Raw genomic sequence first — 24,698 nt, 5'->3', positions numbered from 1 at the left:
CTGCCTCTTAAGACTTGAATGGGATCAGAAAAGGCACTGTAACCCTCATTCATGTGGTTGTTGGCAGGAGGCTTCCATTTCTCTCTCTCTTCTTGCATTTTACTATAAGCAGCAAGAGAAACCAAGCAACACTTTTAACACTTTGCTTGGAAATCTCAGCTAGCTCACTTGGTTACTATAGGCAACAATGCTGCTAAAATTTTTTGCCACTACAGGGCAAGGATCCCTTTTCTGCAAGTTTCCAATAACATTTACCTTACTTTCCTGCAAGCCCTTGCCGGACGCCTTATTAAAGGTTACATGGCTTTAAGGCTTTGATTGACAGCTTCTTCAACACTTGCGTGGTAGAGAACTACACAGCTATCTAGGGGAAGAACATTCCAATTAGAGGAAGCAGGATGCACAATTGCATTGAAGAAGGGGTACTCGACATGTACGATAGATAGCACAAAGATCAGTATTGCTGCAGGAAAATGAATGAGGGAGAAAGTGATGTGAGCAGGATGAAAAAGCTATAGCAAGTAGTTAGATCATTTAGGGGTTTAGGGGCTGCTGTGAAGACTTTGACTTCTCTCTGATTGAGGTGGGGACAAAATGGATGAAATGCAACTGGGCTTAAATTATAAAGGAATCACCTGGCTGCTATATACACAACTCTGTGTGTGTATCTGTGACAGTGTAATGGTGGACCAGGAAGCCAGTTAGGCAACTTATTACAGTCCCTGTGTAAGATGGTGCCCTAAGTTTGGCTTGTAATAATGGAAGTAGTGAGAAATTGTTTGATTTTTGAATATATTCTAAAGAAAGAGTCATAGGATTTGAAGGAATTGATGTTCTCTCTAAATTTTAAAACATATTTCATTGAACATTCAAATATACAGATAATCTTAATAACATTGGCTTTGAGTAAAAGCTTGTCGATATAACAAAAAAAAGACATAGGACAGATCCTAGGTATGAAGAAGACCTCAATTCCTCTAGGTATAGTACTGGGCCACTGACCTCCATCTATCCACTAGTCCAGTCTGTATCTATTTATGTGCTAATCCCAGTGTAAGACAAAACTTTATTTAGTCACTGAAGATTATTCCCCAACATTTCCAGTCATTATCCTTCACTCATGAGTAGTCCTCTCATATGCATCTTTTAGATATTGTTATGATGTCTATTACTACAGTTAATCTCCATTGTTTATAATGTGCTACCAGCCATGAGTATCTATTAGCTAACTATTAACTTTGCAAGTAAACTTTTCATCTGGATTGTAAGTAGAATCTGAGTGGTATTGAAGGTAGTTCAGAAAATGGATTAGGACTTGATAAAGTGTTTGTCATGATAGGCGTTATCGTTTTATGGAACACATTTACATTACAAATCTTGCTCCAATGACCAAAGTAGTTTTAATTTTTATTTATTTTACAAAACCAGAACTTTTGTTGGAATATGTGCATGAAGAATAACTAGACGCTACACTATTTAAGGGAATGTGTTGCTTGGAAGCTGAAGATTTTTTTTTTTTTTTTAAATAGGAGATCAGAACATATTTTTCTTGACCTATTATAATACTTCAGTCCTCAGTTACTGACTTCACGCTCATTCATAGAAACAAAGTTATAACAGGATCTTTTGGTGGTATGATAATGCCAGTGGAAGCTTCAGATTCACATTTAATTGATATTAATAATAGTTGAATTACTACTCTTACCAGGTACTGTGTTAGGTACTTTCATAGTTTACCTAATTTAATCCAAACAAGCAGGTAAGATTTAGTCCAATTATTCAAAGAAGGAAACTAAAACTTGAAGAGATAAAATGACTTGCTTGAAGCATCGCAGACTGTTAAGATTCAGATTTTATTCTCAGTCCGATATTCTCAGGCATACCACACTGACTTATTTATTATTCTGTGAGGAGGATTCATGCCCTTAGCTTTTAGTCTTAAACATCTGTGACAGTTATCATGAGAGGCAACCTACTAATCCTACTGTGCTCTGGGTTATTGTTTCTAGAATGCCATCTTAGTCTGAGGATTACTGGGGCAGGGAGTAGGGAGAAGGAAGCACGATTAATGATTCAAAATCTTCAACATTCTTACATACAGAGCTTCACTTCTAAATGATAGATTTTTGTTTCAATTTCTTAAGAGTTTGAACAAAAGCCAAGATTAGAGCTTGCTTTTCTCAGATTGAGCTAGATCAAATTATATCTTGCTTTCATTCTGTCATGCAATGGCCTGACACTATAAATAGTACTAATATGATTGCCTCTGTTCACTCTGATATACACATGACTACTAAAACCAACCTAAATTAATTAAACAAGTTTTAATTAGATTTTTACCCTTTTAAACAGCCTAAAATAAGAGAGGAGATCTAATTCGGAAAACAGAGATGCTCAGAATGCCAAATCAAATTTAATCCATATAACAAGTAGATATTAACTTGACTGGAGACACATTTCTATGGACCAATTTATGACCTAAAGAGAGATTAAAAAAAAATGTTAACCCTGCACCTTAGAGACTTGAAATGAGAAAACATTTATTGAGAGACAAAAGGACATGGGTTCAGGCTCAGTGGTTAATTCATCTGCTCCAAGACTTATTTTCTATAAAAAGCCATCCAGCTTTCTTTTCTTTATTTTTATTTATATTCATCTGTATGTCTTTCTCTACACCACACTTGGTAGGAAGATTTTATTGGAGGTAGTACTAGAGGTTACAAGTAGAACTTGACATTTGAATTACTTAAAAAGGAAATAATAATGGTCTACTAATAAAAGTGTTAGTGATGATGATGATGATGATAATGACAACATTTACTGGACATTTACTATGTACCAGATCCTATTCTAAATTCCTTAAATGTGGTAACTTAGTTAGTACTTATTGCAACCTCACAAGGATGGGATACTATCATCACTCCTATTTTAACAATGAGGAAACTAAGTGATAACTTTTTCACAGTTAACGGAACCCAATTAATGATAGAGGCATTGCCTTCTTTTCTTATTTGTTTGTTATGATCCAATAGATCCATGTATTCCACGAATGTCTACTGAGAGCTAATTCTGGAGGTACAAAAGTGAACATGAGACATACCATTATCTCAAGGTCTTAAAATTAAAAAGGAAGCAAATATAAGTCATAAGTTCTACCTATGGACAAAGTGCAGAGTACTATGAGAGCCCATAAGAGAGTCTAATAATGTGGTCTTAACATTGTTATAGAGGATAACAAACATGTATTAATTAAAAAACACATTATATGTCAGAAAATAATGTGTTATGCAGGAAACTAAAGTACAGTAGGGGAATAGGGAGATCTTAGGTAGATAATGATGGGGCAATTTTAAATAGGAAGACCAGGGAGGAAAAGATCCCTGAAAAGAAAAGTATTTGAATAAAAACCAAAAACTAATGGAGAGAGAGGCATTCAAATATCTGGAGAAATGTCAGTTTCATCAGAGAGAAAAGGGAGAACAATTGCACAGGCCCTGAGGCAGAATAACTCCTGATATATTGGTGAAATGTCAAGGAGGCTGTGTGTTTGGAAGGATATGAGTGAGGAAGAGAGTAACAGCAGATAAAGTGGGAACAGCAATGAAGTACCAGATCCTGGTAAGGATTTGTAGACTATTGTAAATTTTTCTTTTCTTTACTTTTTTATTTTATTGTTTGTTTACTTTTGTTCAGAAGTGAGCTGAAGGATCATCATAAGTCTCTGAGCAAAGGAGTAAAATAATTTGTGCTCCATTTGTAAAGTATATTTTATCTATTGAATTGAATACAAATTGTAGAGAGATAAGGGAGAAAGCTGAGATATTAGTCACATCAAAAGTTAGGATGTGAGATACAGAGGGGGGAGGTGATTTTGAGAGTAATAAAATAAAGATAAAACTCAAGGATCACTCTAATTTACACATTAGTGACAAGATGATTAACTATAACTTCAAACAACAAATATAATAGAAAGTACCTTATTTTGCATTATGCTTGGGCATTTCTATGGCCAATAAACTTGGTTAATATTAATTAGGAGAAGATGACTCATTTCTTTGCCTCTGAACTCAAGAAATTTAGTTAATACGATTGGCACAAACATTATCCTATCTGAGGTAACTACCCGTCAAAAATTTCTTAATGATTAGATGTTCATGTGAAAAAAATGAGTATTGACCTTTACCCCATGGCGTTCACAAATATTAACTTAAAATGGATCATATACACAAATGTCAAGTTAAAATAATAAGACTTTTAGAAGAAAACATAAGAGAAAAAATTTTATGACATAGAGGTAAGAGAAAATTTCTTCAATAAGACTTAAAAAGCAAAACCATTTAAAAATTGATGGATTGAACTTTTTCAATATGGAAAAGACTTGCACTTCAAAAGGCGGCATTAAAAAATGCAAAGACAGAAGTGCTGGGAATACACACACACGCGCACACACACACACACACACACATCACTATCCTCCCAGATCTTTCTCTCATATGTGTGTGTGTATATATATATATATCGCAGAAATGAGTATAGATATATTGATATAAATATGTTGATTACATTCAATATAATTTTATGTGAAATAAATAATAACTCGAACATATAAAAACAAACAACATAAAATAAGCAAAATATCTGAACAGACACTTCAGCAAAGGAGATACACAAATGACTAATAAGTACATAAAAAATGTGTAATGACATTAGTTGCCTGAAAAATTCAAATTGAAACCATTATGATATATTACTATATAGTTCATACAATTATTAGAATGGTTAAAATTGAAAATAAACAGACAATACCAATTGTTAACAATGATGTGGATCAATGGGGACTCTCATTCCCACTGATGGTAAGAATGTAAATAAGATATCCACTTTGAAAAACAGTTTTTTAGTTTCTTATAAATTTAAACATAAACTTCTCATAAAATACCCCCCAAAAATGAAATCAGTGTCCTCAAAGAGGTGGTACATGAATATTCGCAACTTTATTCATTATAGCTGAAACCTAGAAACAATCCACATATTCATCAACAGCTCAATAGATCGATTGCGGTATATTCTTACAATGAAAGACAATCCAGCCATAAATTGATATGAACTACTAATACATACAACAACAAGACGAATCCTTAAAACATTATGCAGAGGGAAAGAAGCCAAACACAGAAGACAATATGCTATACGATTCTGCAAATGACTCTCTGAAAGAGATAGACCTAATTTATACTGGCAAAGACCATATCAGGTTTTATCCGGGTTTGTGGTGTGGAGGAAGGGATTGATTAGGAAGGATATAGTAGGGTTGTTAGATTTAGCAAATAAAGGAAAAAAACAGAATTCCTAGTTAAATCTGAATTTCAGGTAACACTGGATTTTTCTTTTCTATGTCTCAAATATTGCATGAGATATATTTTTCAAAATTCAAATTTAACTGGGCATCTTAGCATCTTGCTCTGGTGATGGAAACGTCCTTAATTTTAATTGTAGTAGTGTTTATATAGCATGCTTTATCTAACTATATCAAAATACACTCTTTATTGTTTGTAAATCATACCTGGATCAATTTTATTTTTTTAAAAACCTGCTGTTAGTAAAGATTACTAGTAAATGAACATAGGTAAAATCAATCACCATAAACAAAAAACAGTCTTCAAAATAAGATCATTGTTACCAGTGTTAAATTTTGTGTCAGAAGAAGAAAATTCGTAATGCTTGCAGATTATGGAGGCTCAATCCTAGAATTTCTAGGTGTAAAGCTGACTGCAAGACATAGTTGCTTGTGAGAGTTCAGATATTCTTGCATTTCCACTTACATGGTAGTCTAGGTGTCTGGAAGATCTTCCTATATTTCTGATTTGTGTTTACATTTTAATCTATGGCTGAGTCAGCAGAAAGAGAGAAGAATCTTCACAGACCAGAAATAAAAAGAAAACTGGACTCCTGAGAAAAAACAAATTGAGTTTGGAGTATGCCCTGGAGGCATCTGCAAATTCCTGCCAGCTTTGAATTTGGTTATAAAGGTCTAAAACTCAAGATAACCTGGGGCCTGAAAAAGTTGATAAGAAAACCCTGTATGAAGTCAGGGGAGGAGGAAGGGATTCCAGATAAGTAACAGCCATAGAAAATTAACTAGTAAAACAAAATGATCTCAGATAGCCTGAGAATATGTTTCATTCTCAGCATTAACTCTGGGAGGAGGAAAACAAAAAATACATCAGGATCTACCTAAATGCAAATCCACTTTCACAGAGACGAGTAGAGACTAGAATTTTACTAGTTTATTAGCCTTGAGAGCCCTTCAGCAAACTTTCAGTTTAAAATGGTTCTGGAATGGTACATTTCTGTTAATTTTTTAAAAACTAGTTTTCTAGGGAGTAGGATGAAGTCATTGAGTATTTTAAGGAGTTGGAAACAAGATAAAACTTAATATGAAACTTTATCTTTTAAATCCCTTTAAATAGCAGCTTAAAGAGATAAGTGCTGCTTTTATGTTCCTGGATATTTAACCCCTAAGCCAGAGTAGTTCTAGACTTATGCCTTTTTAACCTCCATCTACTTTCCGATACAATTAATTAACATTTTTTCCTCATAAAATTGTCTAAAATTTGTGTTCCAACAGAATTTGCCTTTTCAAAATCTCATTATATTTTCATATTGGTCAGGGTTCTCCAGAGAAACCCTGTGGTGAATATCCGACTCATGTTGATTGTTGATTAGGATGTTGAAGGCTTTAGGACTACTTATACACTATTAATGAGAGTATATAATTATACTCTACTTGGGAAATCATGTTAGAAAACAATTTAGAATTGTCTTGTAAAGCTGAAGATAAATATCCCTAATGGCCCAGGAATTGCATTCCTAGGTACATAACCTGGAGAAACTCTTACATATGTGCACTGTAACAAGTGTTATTTTCTTCCTTTTTCATAGGAAACAAAGAGAAGTAAAATAACTAGGTTAAGATCACACAGCTAATAAATCCTGGATGTAAGATTCAATGCAGGCAATCTGACTCCTGAACCTAGACTGTTAACCATTAATACTATACCATGTTTTCTGTTTTTATTATGATTTTTAATCAAAGTATGAGTTTATTAGAAGTTTTATTTTGTTTCTCTCTACATGAGTTTTAAAAAATATGTATTTATAACTTAAACAATTAGATAACATATTTGAATAAAATCAGTTGGAATATGTGACCTATTACATGAACAATTTTCTTTAAAGTTTCATATTTAATTGAGAATCATATATTCATTTTCTTAATTAATGGGGACAAGCTGTTATCTTCTTTATTATATCATTCTTACTGTTTTGTTCAAGTCTTCTGTTTCTTAACAATCTTTTGTCTGATCGTTGAATGAATACTTAAGAATTATATAGTAAATTTTGTTCTCACTGTGGATTTTATACCTCTCTGTTTAATTATGTTAACATGTGCTACATATATTATGAAGCTACTTTACTGTAGATATTCAACACTTTAAATCTAACTGTTGAATATATATTTTATCATTATGTAATGAACCACCTTCATACTGCCAATGCCTTGTGCCTTAAAATATGTTTTCTATGACATTGTGATATCAGTTTTCTTTTAGATTGGTTATGTCTAATATATTTATTTCAAACTTGGTCTTTATTTACTTATTTACTTATTTATTTACTGTGACTCATTTCTAAAAGGTCTGTTAGGTTCTGTGATGGTTGATTTTATGTATTAACTTGGCTGGTCTATGGTATCAAGTTTTTGGTCAAATACCAGTTCAAATGTCATGAAGAAATGTTTTGATGTGATTAACATTTAACCTACTAGACTTTGAATAAAGCAGATTACTCTCCATAATGTGGGTGGGACTTATTCAATCAGTTGAAGGCTTTAAGAAACAAAAACTGTAGTGTCCTGAGAAAGAAGGAATTCTGCCTCCAGACTGCCACTGGACTCAAATTTCAGCATTAAGTCTTTCACAAGTCTCCAGCCTGCCAGTCTGTCCTGCAAATTGCAAACTGGCCAAGTCCCACAATTGCATGAGCTAATTCTTTAAAATCAATCTCTCTCTTTTATATACATATATTAATTTTATTGGTTCTGTTTCTCTGGAGAAGTCTGACTAACATGATTCTTTTCTCAAACACATCTTTGCCTAAAATAAAAAGTATATAGAATGTATTTTATTTTCTCATTTACTTATTTCCATCTTTCGTTTACTTCCTCAAAGATACTCATTTTATAACCTGTATCTGATTATTTCATTTTTGAAATTCTTACGGGTCTAATTTTATTGCCTATGGGTTGTTTGTTTGTTAACTCTCTGCATTGTGCCTTGTTTCCTAATGAATTTTAAAATTTAGACTGAGCTTATGTTTTGTGGGAAACCTATCACGTCTTGGTTAAGGGAAGTCTCTCTAAAAAGGATTTGACTTGGCCCAGGGGGCCACAGGAACTGCCATTATTAGAACTCTTTAAATTCATTCCTTGATTTGAGGTTTCCTGTACCATGCAAGTAGAATAAATCTGAACCTCAAATGTACATAAGACAAGCCTGATGTTACAATACTTATGGGAGACTTTATTTTCCATCCAAGCTCAAAGCAAAACAGATGCTAATCTCAATGGGTAGTACTTTTGTTCTTTTTATTTTATACTTTCACTAAAGGTAGAGTATTTTGATGGTCCCAGTTTAATTTAGCGGTCCCAATTCTAAGTCCCTACCTTAAGTAGGTTAAAGCTCACTCCAAGTCAAAGTTTTGGCTTTAAAACACATTCCTTGTTTATGGAATAACCAATGCTTTTAAGACAAATGGCCCTCGAATCCCCTCTCTATTTTTTAGCTTGTTCTTCATTTATTATCTCTGCAGGATTTCTTTTATTTTTAGAATCTCAACTATACTGAGAAGCATATATATATTTTATTTAGCATTCTTAACTGGTTTATATCAAGATATTTTACAGAATATGTATCCTTGATATGATTTTTTTTCTTAGGCTTTTTAAAGTTAATGTCCTTAGTGGAGTAAAAACCATTCTAGTCTTAATTTTTCACCACAGTGTTTGGAATCCTAAAATTAATTTTAAAATTTGTAAATTCTTATATGTATGTAATTATCTTAAGCATAACAGTAAAATAAACATGGTTCTTTTTCTTCACTTCTACATGACTTATGCACTCTCTCAGTCCATTAATAAAAAAATGTTTTCCTTATTCTTTTGTTATTATTAAGAAATTATGAAGAATATGTATAACATTTAAACTTTTCATTTCTTGGTACAGAGTCCAAAATTTTTGTCAACACTCTTGTGACTTTCTTCAAAATATTTTGTGAATCATCTTGGAACTAAAGCAATGTTTTAAATTACAGTGATATTGAAATCTGCATAGAGGAATGAAAAGTATAGGACATGATTTCGAAATACTATTGTGTTAATGTCTTTGTTGTGGAAGTATGTGTACCGAATGTTGCACATTTATTTTTGATATTGCCTCTCTTGGTTCCTATCAAGGAACCAAAATAAGGATGAAAGTTACTGTGCACTTCATCCCTATAAAAGTCATTTCCCTGAAGTTCAAGAACATGTTTTAGAGTATCTGTGAAAGCAAGTTTAAAAAGTAGCTTCAAAAATGAACATGCCTTAGGTAAAATAGCTACTTTAGATGAACCCAGAGGACATTATATGCTAAATAAAATAATCCAGACAGAGAAAGAAAATACTGCATGATCTCACTTATATATGAAATCTAAACAGGTTCAATTCATAGAAATGGAGAGTAGAATGGTGGATAGCAGGGGAGGAGATGTGGGGACAATGGGGAGGTGTTGGCCAATGGGTACAAAGTTGTAGTTATACAGGGTGAACAAGTTCTAGAGATCTAATATATAACCTAGTAAGTAAAGTTAATAACCCTATAATAACAGTAATATAGTTACGAGTAAAAGATACTATTTAAATTTGACAGTTTGCTAAGAGGTTGGCTCTCAGGTGCTCTCATGACACACAAAAATATGGTAACTATGTAAGGAGATAGATGTTAATTAGCTTAACTATAGCAGTCATTTCCATATATATCTTTATATCAAAGCTTCATGTTGTACAATTTAAATATTTATAATTTTTATTTTTAAAAACATGAACATGCCTTAGGAAAAATTCCATTTTATAGATTTGTTTTAAGCCTGCTTATCCAGAAATGCCATTTCTTTCTTAGCCTTTCATCGCTAATTGTAACAGATTTGTGAGCAAATACTTATGTATTATAGTCATGACATTTAGCATTTCTTTTCATTTCTTTTCAGAAATTTCCAGGTGAGTCTTCCAAAGATGAAGATTGAAAAATATTAATTTCCTTTTGGAATGGCTAAAACCTCAATTTACGTCTCTAAAATTGGGGCTAATAATGCATACTTTAAGACTTTATAAAGATGAAATGGGATGATATTCGTGACAGCAATTAGCTCTGATGGTAGACACGTGATACATTCTTGTAACCTTTTTATTTCACTTAACATTTCGATTTTATTTATGTTAGGTTCTAGGACAATAGTTACTCACATGGACCTATTCCTCATGTAAGAATTATAGTTCAAAAATATTTAGCATCAGTGTTCAAAGAATTCTCAATTAGGCCACTGCCATTAATTTTAGTGAGTTAATGAGATAGAACATATACTGTTAAGAGCTCATCTTAACATAAACTGATACTACCTTATATTGGCTTTTTAATAAAAACTAACAAGAATCTAACCTGGGCCCTTTTAAATGGACCCAGACATCTTAATAAGCATATAATAATGCCTTCTGAGTGAAGGAGTAAAAGGGAAACAATTTCTGGCTAAAAATATGCTTCCCTTTCTACCCATTCATTTCCTTGGTCAAAAGTTCACTAGGATAGTTATTTGGGTCTTAACAGTTTTGGCCTTTAAAATTTGCCTATTAAAATACAAATTCTTCATAAGACAAATATTTTAAGTCTTAATTATCTTAAACTATAGTAAGAGATTTCTTAAACAAAAAACCATAAAATATGTCTCTTGGGAGTGGGATAAAGAATAACACAGGCAATACACTAACATGCAGAATCTTAGACACACACATGTGCATTTACATTAACATATATACTAGCTAAAATACTGATGGAGTCACACTATTATGTGTGTGTGTGTGTATGCACTACATAAAAGAACCTATCTTGCATCAAATTTTAATAATGTGTGTGCATTTTCAATACACTTAACCATTTTTTAAAATAAAATTTTACAAGGCAATTTAAACCATTGTTAAGGATAAACCATCTGCATTGTACATCAAAGAAAAATAAGAAGAGCTCACTTGCATATATTTGATTTCTTCCCAGATAGAGAAAAAATATCTCCAAGGGAAATGGAAGCAGGAACGGAAAGAAACCTACTGATAATCCTGAATAATTTTCATCTTTTTTGCATGCAAACATTTTCTTTGATGAGTCAGCAGTGATGTGTGCATTTTCATTTTGTTTATATACTTGACCTATTCTATCCACAGTTTCTTCCTCAGAACCAACTACCTAATTTGTCAGGGATGTGGATAAATGTGATGGTAATATTCATGCTAACTTGATCCTGGCATGACCTTTCTGCATCATTTTTCTGAATTGAATGTTCTGATCATGCTAGGATATATCTTGCTTTTGGAGCTCTTTCTCTCTTTTTTACTTTGCTATCACAGAAGAATTATAATGTACAATCTCTTAGTACACATGAGGAAATTTTTCCACGATAACTGCTAGGACAATTTTAAACTGAGCTATGATAATTTTTAATTTTAATACCTATTGCTAATATGGCATCAAAAATGACTATCTCAGTTCGTATTACATAAACCACAAAAAAGTAATTGTGTCCTTTACTCTGGCTCATAACTGTTATCAACCTTTTCTTTTTCCCTGTACTGAGGAGTATAATGTGATACCAAATACTTGCATTAATTTGTTATTATTGCAATAACGAGAGATATTAATTAGTTTATCATATGTTTATTGGCTGTATTTATTTCTTCATTAATTCTTGTTCACTTACCCATTTTCCATTGTCTTTTTTCTTACCAATCTACAATTTTTATATGTAGTTGGCCTTAATCCTTTTTTACATATTATATATAGTCTGTTGTATATATTTATATTTCTATATGTACATATATCCTTTTAACTTTAAAAGTTGTCTTTTGTGGTACATGAGCTTTAAAAATATGGTTTAGCTATATTTATTCACTCCTTCCTTAACGGCTTTTTGTTATCACTAAGAAGTCTTCTCTTTCCTACTTTAACTTATAAACATATTTATGTATTTAAATATTTATCATATTAACTTACATTTCTGAATTTGTGAGAAGTAGGGAACTAACTTTTTTTTTTACTTCAAATGAATAGGCAAAATTAAATAAAATTTTTATGTAAAGAACATTCTTCTAATCCAAGAAAGTCTTTTTCAAAGGAAAGCTGCTTTATTTATCAGATAAATAAAATATCAAAAAGAAAACATTTATCATGTATCTGAGTATTTTTATAATTGTGGATTTTATAAAATGTATATCATATGCTGAATTTTAATTAATACAATTTTAGTATAAATCTATATCATATGTAATTGTGTCTGCTAATTTTATTACTGAGAAATTAGGTTGAATTTACAGGGCTTTAATGCTGAGATTATGAAAAATAAGAATTCAGCTACACTTGACAATGGCAACACTAGGAGCTTATGTTGACTTGTAGTGACAATACTTTTAGAATTATCCTTGTACACCGAAGAAGTATGGACATAATGACATATTACATATGAACAAGGGAAGAGCTGTGGTGTTAGCCTGAAGAAGAGAAATCCTAAGGAATTCCTTGTAGTTATCTTCAAATATTTGAAATATCATATATAAAGAGAATAGACCAAAGAATAAGAGCTAGAGAGAAGCAACATTTAGTTTAATAAAATAGGAAGCTACCTCATACTAAAACTAAGAATTGAGTAGGAGACATGTAAGGAAGAGAGCTTCTGGTCGCTAAAGGAATTCTAACAGAGGATGAGTGGCAGTCTTTCAGGTCATATAAAAGGGAATGGAATTGTACAGTCAGCTGAAGGCTGGACTACTATATCTTTTATTTCTACAACACTATTATGTAATTTTGTGCCACATCACTTGAAAATTTCATAGCCTCATGAAAATTAAATGATGGCAATATGCCAAGGAATTTTCTAATGAAAATGGAAATTTCAGTAGTGATGTAATAACAATGTCAAGTGAAGTACTGGGAAACAGTAAGGGTAGTGTTTTGTAATTTCTGTTGGTTGCCATAAACATACTTTCTAACACGGACAAGTGAGGGACAGGGAAGTAGGAGAGGAGTTGGAAAATCCAGGAGGCTAATGACGATGAGGAGGAAAGGAAGTAAGACTGACATTTCTGGAGCCTAAAAACTCTGGGAACTCACAACATCCTTAATCTCTGTTTACTGTTGACCTGTATGTCGGGTTCCCAGGACATTCTAAGACATCTATGTCATTCATTTCTATACATCGGTTTAGTCACATTGATCCTTGCTTGCAAGTATCCTTAAATTTCTTACAAGTGTAAAGACTTTAAACAAAGAATTAATAATCAAAACACGCTTAGATTGCATCACACCAAATGTCTTTCTGTTTGCATATATATATGCGAACAGAATGAATTGTACATCAATCAGATATAGAAATAGAAGCTTTGAGAAACTATTAATTCATCTGAAATAGTGTACCTCATGCTAATGTACTTCATGACTCTGATATATAAATTTGCAAGATATATCATTATTACAGGAATTAATATTAAGTGTACGTGGGGTTAACTATGGAGCGCATCAATTATTTGCATTTATAACATGAAAAGGCAGGTCCAGAATTTAGCTAACTGGGATGATAGGGGTTGAAGGCAAAGAAGAATAAGACCAAAACCTTCCTATGGAGCTTAGACATAGGGGGTGTATCTGGGCAAGGGGATGCAGGAGGCAAGAGAATAATTGTGACAAGCCCTCATGGCTAATATCAATGAAATTCTCTTATGAAGAAACAGGAAAACAGAAAGGTTATTCACTTGCCAGGGACAGAGATCACTCTCTTAATTTCCTTTATTATCTCTTCTCATGTAATTCAGCCTCCCTAATGCAGGACACAGAGAAACAGAAAGAAATATGCAGAAAGAAAACTGAGTTAAATCTTCATTAAGCATCCCTAAAGGTCAAATAATGACAGGGAGAATTTTGACACTTTGCAAATGATTATAAGGGAGACACTCAAAGAAAAAGCCACTTAGCCTTGGTCAAAAGGAAAAATGAGGAAATGTCACCCAATGTATTTCCTGAATGTCATCTAATTGAAATATTCCTTCCTGTCTCCTTCCCTCCCTCCCTTCATTCCTCCTTTCTCATTTTCCATTCTATAAACTCTCTTTTATTTATTTTCACAATTTCCTCTCTGTTGATTCACTTTAAAATAAAATATATTTAAAATAACAAATATATAAAAATACTAAAATATAAATTCTGGACTCTGATTTAAACTATGGGTGAATCCCTTTTCCAGAAGAGAAAGTTGTGCCCCCACCCCACAATGGTTCCTAGGATATCAGGCTGGTTAGAGGATAATGTGCTAAATGATAAAATAATCTCCAAGTATATCTTTTAACTAAATGCTTAGCATGGTATTCCTAGTATTGAATGTTTTAATTGTCTATTCTCTTTCTCCTCTAGAGCTCAGAGTAAAAATGGTAATCTTATTTTCCAGACACTGTTAGCACTGCTTGGCATTTTGTTAATGAAGCCAAATGCTTCTGGCCTTTCATCATAGCTTTCCAGTGGTTTCTCCAAACCATTCTACCCTAATTATTATAGTCTGGAAACATCACCTCCCACCCCCTGCAAGTTTCACTGAGCAATCAGAAATTTGTTGAGAAGAATGATAACCATGTTATATTTCTCAGACTTTCATGTAGTCAAGCTTTTAAACCAATTCAGCTTTATGTTTAGTCTTTGAAGGATGGTAGTGGGGCTCCAATTCTCAGGGAGCAATTGGTAGCAATAAGTACAAAGGTTTCCTATGAAGAATTTATTATCATGTCTGTTAACCTATATATCAGAGCTGGTTAACAAGCTGGGTGAGAAAGTACCATGCACAATGAAATGTTATCTCCTCAAAGTGAGCCTGCTGAAATAACTTCATGATCATGGTTGTTTCTTATTTGTTTTAGTCTTTATTGAAATGAGAAAGAAATGTCTCAAGAAATTGAAGAATCTGGTCTCTAATAGTACTGTCTACAAGTCAAGACACTGTTTTTATTAAATATCTATCTTTTCCTCAACAAATGGTTAAAAAGGGGCTTCATTGTCTTGAAATTTCTTTTCGAACCCCAAATGGCAGTATTCAGGCTAAATAAATCACAATGAAATAGTTTTTATTTTTTGAGGAGAGATTTATTATTAATACTGTTCTCAGTAAATAGGAGTGGAGAATATATAGACATTTGAGTCCAGCTACCAAGTGATACATTAGATGAGAACTCTGAATTGCATACTGACAAGAGAAGGAAGAAAAAGCTATCCCCATAAGAAAAGGGGAGATACACAGGGTGAGTTCACCTAAACAGTGACAATAGGCCAGCAGTTAATACCTGCAGGGAAACAGAACAAAAGTACCATCACTAGAGTCAATATTCCCCTGAAGAACATGTGTTCAAAGAAAAGGGGAGAAATTTGGTGATCCCCATTTCTCATGAAACATCTCGTTTGTTCTTCAGAGAAACTCTTTGATGGCATTATTTGCATTTTACAAACTGATATTAGGAATATTAATATGTGCCCCCCAAATCACATAGCCAGAGGGTGAAGGGATGAGATATGTTGGGTTTTGAACCCTTCACTCTGCCTACTATAGCATATTGTCTCAAACTAAGAAGTATTTATATGTGGAGATAAAAAGATGTTTAAATAATCCTATATGTTATTTAAACAGAGATATGTAATCTTTAAGTTGTCAAATCATTCGTTTAACATATATTTATTGGGAGTACTATGTGCTTGTGTAATAATAAAATGTAGACAAAATATATCTTTAAGAAACTCACAATATAAGATAAAAGATAGACAATGAACAATTAATTATTATTTGATGAATTTTCTGAGAGAATTTTCCTCAATGCTATAAAAGAAGATTCCTCAATGCATAATACCCCATCTAATTTATAGGCTTCTATAACATGGGGACAGAAAGATGAGATTACAGGGGACGCTCACTTTCACTGCTATTGTGTGTTTTTTTTAATTTTACTAAAAATATTAGCTAATATATTAGACATAAATTAGAAAATAAAAAAATTAAACTCTTATAATTAAAATTATTCTAAAACTGAAACCCACCTAGAACTCATTGAAAAACCATTCAAACAATATGAAAATGCAATAAAGTAGTAGGCTATAAAAGCAATATACAGAAATCAATACCATTCATGTATATAAAACAGAACCCACTTAGAGTAAAAGAATAATGTCCCCATTTACAATAGCAACAGAATGATAAAATAACTAGTAATATGCTTACCCAGAAAAGTGCAAGACCCATATGGATAAACATTTAATATACCATCCCCCAATAAGCTGAGAAAAATGTAAATACAAATTATGTTCTGATAGAAAGTTTTGAAAAGTAAAGATGCCAATTTACTCTGAGGTAATTTGTTATTTCCACATGATCCAAGTAAGTTACCAACACTCTTCTTGTCTTTTTTTTTTTAATAATCAAGGTGCTCTTAAAGATCAAGTGGAAAAATAAGAGAAATAGCCAGGAAACTGTGAAAATGAAGATCGGGAAAATGGGATTAGTCCAACCACTTATTAAAATAATTATAGAGTTTAAATAAATGAAACCTTATGTCCTGTCTCATGAAAAGACACAAAGACCGAAGGGGTAAACTAGAAATGCCAAAATTAGACTTAAGCCTAGGAACCTGTTATGAAATGCAGCATATATTATTATTTAGAAAAAATAAGATAATTCAATAAACAACCGAGTATTCATGTAGACATAGCAATATTCATACCTCCATTCTTCACCAGAATAAATTTCTAATGAATTAAAGATGCAAATGTAAAAAATAAGACCACACAACAAAACCATAAAGGAATAAATTCCTAACCTTGGAGCAAAATTAATATCTCTAGTTTTGGCTAAGAAATTTGGAGCCATTAAAATGGATACATTCAAGCCATTTTAAAAAGAACATCTAAATATCTTAAACAGGTAAAGATAACATGAGCAAAGAAAAATATAAATTGGCATAATAGAGTTTGAATTCATGTTAATTATAAAGGAAGAATTTTCCATAGATAATCTAGAAACAGAAAATCTAGAAAGCTTTAAGAAAAATATCAGAATCATAACAAGCAAAGACTCTGAATAAAGAGTTCAGAAAAACAACAACAATGGAAGACAAATAAATCTTAAAAATAATCCAAGTAATGGCAATTCCATCCTTCCAGTTGGTCAGGCTAGAAAACATGCAGTTACAATTTATCTCTTTATTCCCTTACATCAATCCTTCGTGAAGTCTGTTTGCTGTATCTTCAAAATATATTCAGAATGGGACGACCCTTTTCTACCACTCTCACCCTGGACCAAGCTTCCTTCATCTCTCGATAGGATTCCTGCATTAGTCTTCTAACCAGTCTTTCTGCATTTACTCTAACTCCGAAGGTTTAATAGCAACTGGAGGAATCCTTTTAAAATATGTCAGATCATGTCCTTCTTTTGCTCGAATTCCTCAGTAGCTTTCCATTTCATCTAGAACAAAAGCCAAAGTCCTGCAAGTTGTCTACAAAGCCCAATCATTCTGGCTTCTCACTGTCTCTCTGACAACTTATACCACTCTTTCCCTCTCCAAATCTGCTCCCAACACACCGAACTCCCTGGTAGTCCTCCAAACCGCGAGATGTTCCTCGCCTTGAGAATTTTGTACTGGTTGTTCCTTCTACCCAGAACTCATTTCTCTCAGATAGCTTCCTAGCCCACTCTCTCATCTTCAAGTTTTTGCCCAAATGCCACTCTATCAATGAAGCATATCTTGACTATCATTCTCCCTTCACTTTATTCTATTTTATATTTCTTCATAACAATTGCCATCTCTATGTAATTTACTATACGTATAGGATTAGAATCCTATACATATTTGTAAAATTTTCTGTTGTTTACTTTTATATTCCTATAATAATGCTGGCATATAGTAGGCACTCAATAAATATTTGTGCAATGCATAAACTTAAATATTTGTGCAATGCATAAACTTAAATCTATTCCTAATCTTACAGAAAAAGATAAAATTTCAATCAGCTGCCATTTTCACTTAACAAATTGGCAAAAACAAAAAGCTGTTAACATTCTCTGGCAAAACATTTTCATAAATTACTGCAAATATAATGGTACTAACCATATGAAGAGAAATTTGGCAAAATCTGAAAATATAATGGAATATGTTTTTTGGTACAGTAGGTCTATTAGTATTTGCACATGGATAAAGTGACATGTGTTCAGGTTATTTATCATCCTGTTGTTACATTAAAATAGTAGAAAAAACTAAATATTAATTAACAAAGAACTGGTTGAATGAGTTATGGCACATTAATGCACTGGAATTATCTATGGCTGGAAAAAAATGAGTAATTCCTTCTTTACTGATTCGGAAAGTTTGCTCAAGTAACGTTAAATTAAAAGAAGGTACAGAGTAGTGTGTACAGTAATCCAGCATTTTTGTAATAGGAAAAACTAATCAAATATATATTTATTTTATTCACACACACACACACACACACACACACACACACACACTCTGAAAGTATACAGAAGGAATTAATTAGTGTTGTAGTGTTAGCAGGATACAAGTAGCAGGAATAAGAAAAGTGGAGGACAAAAGTGAGAAGGAGATATTTATTTTCATTGCTATTTTTTTAGATTTTTAAAATGTGTTAACGATGACCTATTTAAAACATTAAATATATGAAATGAATTTAAAACTGCTTCAAGGTAGTATTATATACAATAAACCACAAGAGAGGTATAATGAAAGGACCGATTTCTTATAATCGCATTCTATAAAGAGTGATAAGGGTTCAAGTTTTCTTTGGAACTTAGAAATTTATTATACTTCTGAAAATGGATTACAGAAAATCAATATGTAAATGGTAAAGTTGGCCATATGGAACAACATCCACCTAAGTAAATACTTCTTGAGAATAGGTGGTCCTAATCAAGGTATGAAGGTATAGTTTCTATGAAACTATGACTACATTAGCATGTTTAAATTGTGACAATGCTCTTAATGAACTAAAAGAGAAAGGATATCCACTGAAGTGAGATAGTTGATTAGAAACATAGAAAAGCCAAATTCAGAAAGAAAAGCTGCAAGTTCATTCCTCAGTGTCACAAAATGGGTGTCCTCGGGACAATGGTCCTTAGTTACGGTCTGCTTAGCGAATATGTTCACTGTGGAAATGGATGCAACAGACTATTATAGACTGATGTCAAAATCCACTAAAAGTTATCTCACTCTATCATCCTATGTTAATTAAAAATAACTTCCTAATTATTATCAGATGCAGCTTTCTGAGAGTAAATAAAAAGATAAGGCTCATTTGAACATTCCATTCTACTTGAAGATTATCATTTTCAAAGGAAATCAGTATATGTACACTTGGTTCTTTTGAGATTTTGATTAACGCAAGTCCATCCCTTGCCTTTGATCATGTTAGGGGTACTAATAAATGCTCCAAGTCTATGACACTGAAGTCTAGGTTCAGAACTGATATATTGACAAGGTGTTGTCTAGATGAGCAGACAGTGACTTTACAGATGTCACTTCGTATTATTAGACTACTCTTACTACAATGATAAAAACAAAGGTAATTTGATAGAGGAAAATAAGATAAGGTGAATGAGTTAACACTAAGTATGTCCCAGTTTTTTCAATGTGAGACAGTTATTTGTTCCCTAGAAAAACTAGTCATGGAGGTATTTTTCAGAAAAACAGAAAATATTATCTCCTATTCCATTAATATAGAACAATAAGGAAATGTACTGATAATAAATTACCAAGTAGGACACCCTTCATTAAAAAAAAAAAAAAAAGCAAAACTGCAAAGGTTGAATTCCCTCCTCAATTACTATGCAAATAAAATTGATAAGAGCCTCCATGTCTCTTTCTGTTAATGACCACTCAAGCAAAGAGAATATTTCATTAGAAAAAACTGACACTTCCCACACAGTATCACACTTTTCAAAGTATGGGTATAGTGACTAATAGATTTCTTTTAAGTATGGAATTAATGGAAGTGGAAAACATAAGAACAGTTTCAGAAGTTCCCAGTCCCCAATTATCTAAATGATTTTTTTAGAGATTTTTATTTCATTTCTGTTCAATAATTTCCATTTAAACTTTTGGCCATGAGTAAAGTTTTTCTTTTTCTTGCCTTATATGATCACTTTTTTTTTTAGTGAATCAAGTATTTATTGAATACTAGAGCAAAGAGTAAACTGCCCCAGGAGACCTCTGTTCTAAGTCCTGCTGTTTCTTAAAGCTACTTGTCATTCTGGGCCATTTGACCTCTCCTTCCTCTCAAACCACTGTACATCTTTTGCTTTCTTTCTTTCCATCATTCTAATGTTATTTATCACCACAGACAAAAGATGTTACCTTACATAATTATGTGGAGAATTAAATGATGTAACAGTTGGAAACTGTTATATAAGGAGGTACTCTTTTTAAATTTTCTGTACTAGGCACTGTGCTAAGCAGTTCATAAATATTACCTAATATAGTAATCGAAATCACCTTTTACATCTCCATATTGCAGAAGAGAAAACCAACAATCACAGAAGTCACTTTTTAATTACATACTTAGCAAGAGGCAAAGTCACGTTTAGAACTCAGATTTTTTGGTACTCTAAGATGCATATACTTCAATGGAGCAAACAAGATTGACTAGCTTTCTTTTTTCCTATTGGTTCTTATCATCGAACTCCTTTCCAGCCTTTCTAGATAGGTGTTCTGGGGAAGAGTCTCAGATTCCTAAGTAGCAACACTTGTTCATGCATTAGACTTCTGCCTGGATTCTGCAAAAGGAGATTAATTAAGTGATCTCTGTCATTCTCCAAACTCACCATAGAACTGGAACCTAACCCTGATATCTTAGGTTGGGTTCCCCAGGAAAGAGATTCTGAGACAGATTATTGTACAGGAAGTTTATTGAGGAGTGTCTGTCTTAGTCCATTCAGGCTGCTATAAATAGGATACTATAGACTGTGTGGCTTATAAACAACAGAAATTATTTATTTCTGAAGGCTGGGAAGGCCAAGATCAAGAACTCAGAAGATTTAGCGTCTGCTTGAGAGCCCACTTCTTGGTTCAGAGATGGCTGTCTTTTCCTTATTTTCCCACATGGGAGAAATGCTAAGAACTCTCTGGAGTCTCTTTTATAAGAGTACTAAGCACATTCATGAAGGCTTCATCCTCATGACCTAATCACCTCCCAAAGTTTCCACTTCCTAATACCATCACACTCGGGATTAGGATTTCAACATATGAATTTTGGTGGGAGACAACATTCAGTCCATAAGAGTGTACTTGGTGACAACGCACATGAGGGAGGAAATGAAGAAAGCAGAAAAAGGTTCTGGGAGAAATTCCACTATAATGCAGTTGCAAGGAAAAACTTAGCTCATTCCACAGTAAACTCTGGAGCTTGACTGGCCTTTCAGAATTACCCCAATTTGAAGCAATGACCTCACATTAAGAGTAATTAGATGTAGGCTACCTGGAAAGAAGTATAAATTTGACAAGACATATCCCTTCATCATGAGGCAGTACCTGGGGAAGAACTCAGCTGTAAGCCATCAAAAGGAATTACATCTGGTGGTTGGGGATAACGAATGCCTCTGTCCAAAAGAGGAGATCTTGATGGCACGAGAGCATTCACTGTATCTGTCCTTTTCTCTCTTGGCCATTGTGATAGTTCTAAGTTCCTGCCTAGATTTTGTCTGTCGCTTTGCCCAGAGCCATAGTTTACTTGGATCCTTTATCTCTCTGATTGATTCAAGTCCTACAGGGTGATGTCTTTTTTGGAAGGAAGCCCACGAGGTCTATGCATACACTAAACATATGTTTTGAGTTTTTCAGAGTAGTTCTCCAAACTTCAAATATATTAACGAGAGTTGGTTAGGTATTCCGAAATTTACCAGAAGAGCTCATTCATTTTGCAATTTGAAAATTGTCAATGTTGAACTTTCTGTCTAATGTCTTCACTGAGCTCAGGCCCAGTCCACATTTCTATAAACTTTGTGGATATCGACTTTGGTATATTCTTGTAAATTGTCTTTTCCCTTTATGGGACTCACATGCTCACTTTCCATGGGGATGGGGAAGTATTAGAATCTTCAGAAGTTTGTGGTGTTAGATATGTATACTTTGAAAAAAAATTTAAATTAATATCTGTTACTACTTACTTTGATATTTTGAAAATGAAAAATAAAAGTTTTCGTAACACAGGCTACACAAATTTAAAGCTCTACAAAAGTCATCTTAATTGGTAGACCATAGGCTTAAAAACACTAGCACAATTAACAAGCCTATGTAGGGTAGTAAAAGCAGATACAAGAGGTCAGGATACAACTAGCAAAGTTTTCTTTAATTGCTTTCTTCCTTACTCACATTTAGTTCCCTATTTTTTTTTTAATTTAGCTTTCCTCTTTTAAATTTGAAATCTGTAAGAATATTTCAGACACGAATACCAACAATTTAGAAAATGCTTTAAATGGTTGGAGTTATATCAGTGATAGGAGGCTTGTAGAGAGAGGTGGGTTAGTTAAGAAGGATAAAAAAGATTATTCATGTACTGTAAATAGCTGTGGCCATAGGCATAGCAGAAGGGTTGTTTTTCATAGCAGAGGCATTGTTTTCCAACATATTTTTGGCTTTAATAATTAGGTCTTTTGAGTAGAAAATTGCTGGAGAGGAAAGCCAGCTTGTAGGGACTTAAGGACAAACACTGTGGAGAGAAAATGGCAACAGCTGGCAGAGATCACTTAAGTGTGAACCCACTCTTCTAAGACTAAAAGAAAAGATTAAAGGCAAAAAAAAAAAAACAGAGAGAGAAATGTGTTTAGGTAGAAAGAAAACACAGACCCGGAATGGAGTCACCTGTGCTAAAACCCATGACAAGAAAAAAATTCTGATATGTTCTAAATTAAATTACAGTGGCTGGAGAATGAGAGAAAGGGACAGGAATCGTTAACCAGTTAGTAGCTGTGGGCAAACTAGCAAAAGGCTGCTCACTTTTTGGAGTTTTGAATTAACCTCCACAGCATCCTGCATACGCATGAAATTTCATGACCATTGCCTGTAACCAATCAAAAGTAATAAATATTTCTTCCTTATGGACTGTCCACCTACCATAGAACTATCCTGCTTCACATTTTCCTGCCTCTTATTTGTAGTCAATGTAAATTCCTTCAAAACAACTTACAATCTTTCCTCCCCAAAAATAATGTATTAAAGTGCCCATCAACTCCAGGATGGCAGGCATGTTATCTTCTCCACCTAGCCAGGCTGCTGGTGGTTTAGACTTCACGCTCTAGGACCTGGTCCTTTTCTAGCTAGCATATGGCTCTAAACCTTTTCTTTCAGAAAAGCTTTCAGTTGTGTAAGATTTTGTTTAATATCCATAACACCAAACTTAGAATTAGGACCTGATCTAATGGCAGTTTCAACCTTCTCCAGAAATGTAATCTTAATTGGTCAGTCTGGAATTTTCTAGTAATATGAATGAGGTAATCTGTCGCATGGCTTTCTCAATCCCCTAAAGGAATCTGCCTGATAAAACTCCTTAAGGGAAAGTAAACTTGCCCCAAATGATTATTTTTTCTTTTACTAATAACTTTCCTGTCCCATCCAGTTTCTACCTTAAAGAGACTTCCATATTGTATAGTTTCTCAGGGCTCCTTTTTACTTGCTAAATGGATTGCTGCCCAATTCATGAATTGCTCAATAAAGCCAATTAGACCTTAAAATTTACTCAGTTTAATTTCTGTTATTTAAGAGGGGACAGAGACAATAAAACATGTAAATGCTATATATATATAATATACACATATATGTGTGTATATATGTATATATATACACACACACACACATATATATATATTACTAATAGCACGAATAAAGAAGGTAAACTCAACTTTTGAGATTGAAAGTTTGAATTAATGATTGTGGGGATAAAAAAGTAGATTTTTTTTCAAAATGGAAACGCAATCTTTTGAATTATTCAAGTATATAAAAACGCCATAACAAAAAATTGAATTTTGACCAGTAAATCTCAATGAATTAAAACAAATCTAAGCCCCATGGTCCTGAAGTATAAATTAGGTCATCAGAGAATGTATTTTTCAGTTAGAATCTTAAGTACTATGCTCCTACCATCACTTTCTTCTCCTAATCCTTCCAGCCCCCTTTACTAACACTTTTTCATGCTGGTACCTTTTCAGCAATAGGGGACTAGATTCTTCTGCCAGTGTTGGTCAACAAATTCCTCCAACTCCTGGAATATAATTTAAAAATGTGGAGATATGCTCATGGAACTTCCTAATTTGCT

The sequence above is a fragment of the Pteropus medius genome, unplaced genomic scaffold (genome assembly GCF_902729225.1).
Source record: "Pteropus medius unplaced genomic scaffold, Ma_sr-lr_union100, whole genome shotgun sequence".
NCBI classification, from domain to species: Eukaryota; Metazoa; Chordata; class Mammalia; order Chiroptera; family Pteropodidae; genus Pteropus; species Pteropus medius.
Note: the sequence above shows the minus strand (reverse complement) of the source record.